The sequence below is a fragment of the Myotis davidii genome, unplaced genomic scaffold (genome assembly GCF_000327345.1).
Source record: "Myotis davidii unplaced genomic scaffold, ASM32734v1 scaffold104, whole genome shotgun sequence".
NCBI classification, from domain to species: Eukaryota; Metazoa; Chordata; class Mammalia; order Chiroptera; family Vespertilionidae; genus Myotis; species Myotis davidii.
In genome coordinates this window covers 756,639-762,503 of record NW_006296625.1, presented here as the reverse complement: position 1 = coordinate 762,503, position 5,865 = coordinate 756,639, and the positions used below count along the sequence as shown (strand labels likewise).

The 5,865-nt window shown below is 40.2% G+C and overlaps 1 protein-coding gene across 33 annotated transcripts in view; it reads right to left on the bottom strand.

Moving 5' to 3' along the window:
* Window positions 1-5,865, bottom strand: part of RIMS1 (regulating synaptic membrane exocytosis 1) — a 400,323-nt gene that overhangs the window by 24,857 nt on the left and 369,601 nt on the right. Inside the window, exon 1 of one of the 33 annotated variants that reach the window (XM_006772159.2) lies at window positions 3,871-3,997. The exons of the other annotated variants lie outside the window; for them this stretch is intronic. The gene's annotated coding sequence lies outside the window, so the exon portion shown is untranslated. Of the gene's footprint in view, window positions 1-3,870; window positions 3,998-5,865 lie in introns of those variants that run through there. 33 annotated transcript variants of the gene reach the window in all.

Here is a 5,865-nt window from a genome sequence, read left to right as displayed (position 1 = left end):
AGCACCCAGACTGTGGGGCAACGGTCCCCAGAAGGCCCTTCCCTTCAGTAAGCAGAGGAGTTGTGCCTCTGATTTCTTACTATCTGCAATATCTCTGAACTGCCTGCAATCTTATTTAAATTGCACAATCCAAGTTCACAATAAAAAACATTGGCTTTTGCACAGTGCAGATTCTATTGGGGTCTCTTGGTCCAGGAGGGAAGCAGGGGACCCACAGCCATGTGTCTGCCCCCTCTGAAATCTTGGTAAACTAGTGGGAAAGTATTGCAAAGAGACAGACAGCCAAGGGTTCTCTTAGCTCTTCAATCTTTTTTTTTCTTTAAAAAAATATTTTTATTGATTTCAGAGAGGAAGGAAGAGGGAGAGAGAGACAGACACCCGATGATGAGAATCATTGATCCGCTGCCTCCTGCACACCCCATACCAGGGATGGAGCCCACAACCCGGGCATGTACCCTGACTGGCAGTTGAAACATGATTTCCTGGATTCATAGGTCAATGTTCAACCACTGGGCCACACTGGCCGGGCTAATCTTCTTTTATCTTTTAGTTACTTTTCTTTATTCTGTTCCTTAATATTTCTCCCCAGAATTCATTTTTTGACGTGGAAGTTTGCAGCCTCCTCTGAGGATCTCCCTAACTCTCTTAATTGATATAGATGCTACCTCTATGTGGATAACTCCCATTGAGGTATCTCCCATATCCATTACTTTACAGAGTTTTAATTCCCAATTTCTTGTAATAATTCTGGCCATTTTCATGTAAGATATCCTAACAGCACCTTGGAGTTTATAACACTTTGAAAGTTTTTGATGGCTTTATGACGTATTAACTTGACTAGGCTACAGTTCCCAGTTTATCAAACACAAATCTAGCTGCTGCTATGAAGGTATTTTTTGGTTTGATTGGAGTTCATAACCAGTTGACTTTAAACGAGAGACAATTTCAGATGATCGGGATGAGCCTGGTTCAATCCGTGGAAAGACTCTAAGACCAGAAGGGCGGTTTCCCTGATGACAACATTCTGCCCCGGTCTGCAGCTTCGGCCAGTGCCTGAGCGCTCCAGTAGCCCTTCCTCGCGGCCTGCCCTATAGATTCAGACGTGCCAAGCTAGCCCCCACAACCACTTAAGCTGATTGATTCCTTATAATAAATATCTAAATCTATTTCTCCAACAGATTCTGCTTCTCTGCTTGAAACCTGATTGGTAGAAGTTTACAGACCCACTGGCCTTCTCTACTCATTTCTCATTTCTGGTAAAGGAACTTCCATTTTTTCATGCTCAAACATGGTCACCATGGTTATAATTATTGCCTTATCTCCTCTACCTGCTCCTTCTTTCTGGCTTCAATTGGTCTGCCCATGTTGAGACTCTTGTCATTGTTGTACAAGCACAACAGACTAATTATCATAAAGATGTTGGCCTCTCCCTAGCTCTCCCACAGCCTAGCATGCCACTGGCAGGGTTCCCTGGTTTTACTCCCACCAACTCTGCCATGTACCCCACTACTCCCTGAGAGCAACCTCCCACTCCAGCCACACTGGTTACACTCTGCTCCCTCTTCATGAGTTGACACTGTCTACCTCCAACCTTTTCCTTATACCATCCCACCTACTGCAGATGTGCCTCCTGTCTTTTCCTACCAGTCTTTTAAGACCACCTCAAAGCTTCTCCACTCACAATCTACCCTGACCAGCCTAAGCCGCAGTGATTTTGCTCTCTAAGCTTCTATATTATTTCCCTAGAAGCAAAATGGTAATTGACTATTAACTGCTCTACAAAAACACTTAGATTAATGTGACAATCCTTTAATAAAATATTTTACTTATATGGAATTTTTGTTGTTGTTGATCCTCACCCAAGGATATTTTTCCATTGATTTTTAGAAAGAATGGAAGGGATGGGGAGAGACAAAGAGAAACATTGATGTGAGAGAGATACATCAACTGGTTGCCTTCCACATGTAGCCTGACCAGGGCTAAGGATCGAGTCTGCAACCAAGATACATGCCCTCGACCGGAATTGAACCCAGGACTCTTCAGTCCTTGTGCCTATGCTCTATCCACTGAACAAAACCAGCTAGGGCTACGCATGATTTTTCATCTGAATATGTTTTTATGTCTCTCCTGTCGAGGATTTTGTGGAAGAGTAGGGCTCAGCAAATGTTTATCAAGAGATGTGCTGACTGCTCAGGAACTTAAAGCTTAGAGGATTCACTATATACATCTTCATAGAAGCCCAAAGAAGATTCTATTTATTGGTCAATTGGGTAAAAACAATATACCAGACCACACTGACTCTGTACTGTTGGTCCTATACCAACTTTAAAGTGCGAGGGAGAAAAAAAAAGAAACTTTTTTACTTTGGTAGAAAAATAATTTCTAGCTGCCCATTAATAATGAGCATAGATAAGAAACAACGGGACATTTCACTCCATTGGTTCACATGATGGCATAAAACCAAACAGATGTTAAGATGCCTTTTAAGACAAACGACTTAAGTTAGGAACAAGGGGAGGGAAAGATATAAATCACAAATATATTGCAGTCATTCAAAGTGTATTTATACCTTCTTTCCATGGGTAAGCCCTGCTTCTGAAGTCAAATACCAAGTGTTAACTGATACTAAATTAGAAATTAATTCCATGCAAGTAGTACTCAGAATCTAAATGAAAACTGTAAAATAAGACCCACAAGCAATATATGGGAAACTCTTCTTTGATAATGCATACACTTCAAAGGTCCTCCATCAGATGTTAATTTGGAGTTGTTCTTTTCTTGTTTGTTTTTAAGAAAGAAGCAAGAAAGGGAGTTACTGATAAATCTTGGTCTTATCTGAGCACATAGATTATATGCTTAGTCTTTGGAGAACAACACTGTTTTTGAGTATATATAAGACTGTCCTTTTCCAAAGCGTTCTCAGAATGGCTCTGGCACAAACTCTAGAGATGATAATACTTGCAATTCCAGCCAGACTCTGTTGACATGAGCACAAGTGAGTAAGAAAAAAAAATAAGATAATTTCCAGATTATACTTCTCTTTTAATTTATGGGAAAGCATAAGTAAAGTCTGATTTTGAAAATATATTCTTAACATATATGTTTTTTTTTCCAATCTAAAGATAATTAAAACATAGTTCTTACTTGAGGACTTTAATTGTTTCCTCTGAAATACTGCTGGGAAAGGTCTTCATAAGCGGGTAGTCTTAGGAAAAAGTGTAAACTATCTTAAATAACACAGTTGATATGAGTCATCATAGGTTATTCACACAAAAATGTTATACATTTGTGGTCCTTGACTGATCATAACAAAAGGAAAGGAAAATATTTGGAGCCCAAATAGGAAATATGATTTATAATTTCAAAATGCAAAGTAAATATATTTCTGATTTTCTACAATTAATGTCCATAAAAAATCTTTGCATTTACTTGAGTGTGTAAGGGCTATATGATATGGAACATAGTTGACACAATTGTAAATACAAATGAAATTGCTTTAGAGGAAAATATAACTTTGTGATGTGTGTTTTGGTACTAATGAGTTGTGGATCTGTTCAATTTCAAATTCAGCATTAAAATACGCTAAGTATAGGTTTAAAGTTAATCATATTTAAACATTATAATTTTATAAATATACCTACAGTAGCAACATCCTTATATAATACTGCATAACAATTTTTACATCTTTATTTTTCATTCAGTGGACAGCAATCTTAAGCATAATACAACCTTTGAAAACTGTTAAGACATCCTTGAGAGCTTCAGACAAACAGAAATTAGGCTTTTGGCTTTAGTTTTAGGAAAAGTTCTAAATTAACTAACAGACTCCTGTTAGGACTTAGGAAATTCAGAAATGTAACATAGACTTACCTTGTTTATCTTGAAAGAATTAAGAATCAGCATTAAGTTGTTCTCAGGGGAAGGCTGAGAGCCGAAGGAGCTTTGACCTGGTTTAAATAACTTGTGCTGTCTCTGGTGGAATATCAGAGGGAGCTCTGTGAAGTCTCTCTCTCTCTTCTCTCTCTCTCTCTCTCTCTCTCTCTCTCTCTCTCTCTCTCTCTCTCTCTCTCTCCCGGCCTCCTTACCTCCCTCGTTTTCTTTCCCTCTCTCCCTGTCTCTCCCTGTCTCCCTATACTTCTCTTTTTCCTTCTCCCTCTTCCTCCCTCCTCTCTCTCACATACACACACTGTGATTACATTGCTTCTGTCAAGAGTGTTTTTTTTTTTTTCTTTTTCTGGAGCTTACTCTAAGACCATGAAGTGAAAAATCACACAGTAATTTGCTATGTATCATCTTACAAATCTGAAAACTGCTGAACAGCCACAATTTGAAAACGGCGACACAGTGACACAATTTTAAATAAGCTACATAATGAGGCCATTTAAATGAGATAAAAATATGTTGCTGACTTTATTAAGCTCTATGTGGCTTCCCTAGTTATGCAAGAACTATTAGAGAAGTTAAGCTTAGGGCTAACACATGATTTCGAGGGTCAACGTACCAAAGGGGTTTTTCATGAGCAAGAGGAAGGTCTCACAGTGATTTCTGGCATTTTACCCACTCTGCACGTGTGACACACATAAGCTGCCAAAATCATCACTTCCAAAGCGCACTGATTAAGCCCTCATCGTTGACAGCTGCTTTCCTGGCACCCTTTCACCCCACTCCTGCCTGCATGGGAACAGAAAGGACCCAGCTTTTGTTGAGCACTTCTTATGCGCCAAGCCCTATGCTCAGTGCTTCACACACATTTCCATTAACCCTCATCATATTTTACGGGTATTGGTATTTATATATTTCACAAGTATAAGAACTGGAGCTCAAGAGTTAATAGCAGTCAGGATGTGGTAAAAGTGTCACCACCAGCAAAAACATCCCCCCCCCCCAAATAAAACAACCCCCCAAAAACCAACAAAACAAAAGCAAACTCCAGCTAAGACCCATGTCCTCTGAAACCTATGTACCCTTCAAGCTCTTTGAATGACACACCACTTTGTGGAAGGGGAAATGGCAGCAACAGAACTATGTACCAGGACAGTGTTATTTCCGGTGCTTCCTCCTGACTTCCCAAAGGGCACTGAGGACGGAGTCCCGTGTGCTGCTCTTCCCTGTGCTGCCCTCCAGTGCTTGGTCAAGAGGGAAGAGGCAGTAGGGGGCTCATACTTCTTGGTTAACTCAGGAAAATCCTGGCTTATGCCTGTTATTTGAGCATATTTTTACTCTCAAAGATACTCCAGTTTGGATGATACAGCATATGGTCCGCTTCCCTGGGGTTAGTTCTCCAGTACCGCCTGTGCTCACGTGTTTGTCTTCGGGTTTGCTTTTAGGGAAGCCCAACCCACACAACTGCCAGAGAGCAGCTTACCCTGTTTTGCAAGGTTGGAGGCTACGTGGTTTAGACAATATTTGGAAAATGTGGCAAAAAAATGTCTTAGTCAAGCAATTAGTATTTCATAAAGATTAGGATGACGTAGGTTTTACTTGATTTAAACTATAAAAGACAAATTTCTACAGAGAGCACGTGGGAAGTGCACACACAGTAGAGCCTCCTACTCTCTACTAAGTGAAAAGTCCTATGAAGCTCCCCATCTTCACTGCTTTTAAAGGTATGATGTTATACCTCCATCAACAGAGAAATATCCCAGGGATGTGCTTCCTGTAATGTCTAACTGACTTTGTCCTTTCTCCCCCTTCCCAGCCCCATGCTCCCAAACAAAAAGGAAAAGCTTTAAATCTGCTAATCAGGTCTTTGCATATACTGGTTCAAAACTCTTCAATGGCATTCTACTTCGGCTAAGATGAAACTGAGATCTTAGGCTTAGTCATAAGGCCCTATTGGACTTGGCCCCAACTTGCTCAAGAATA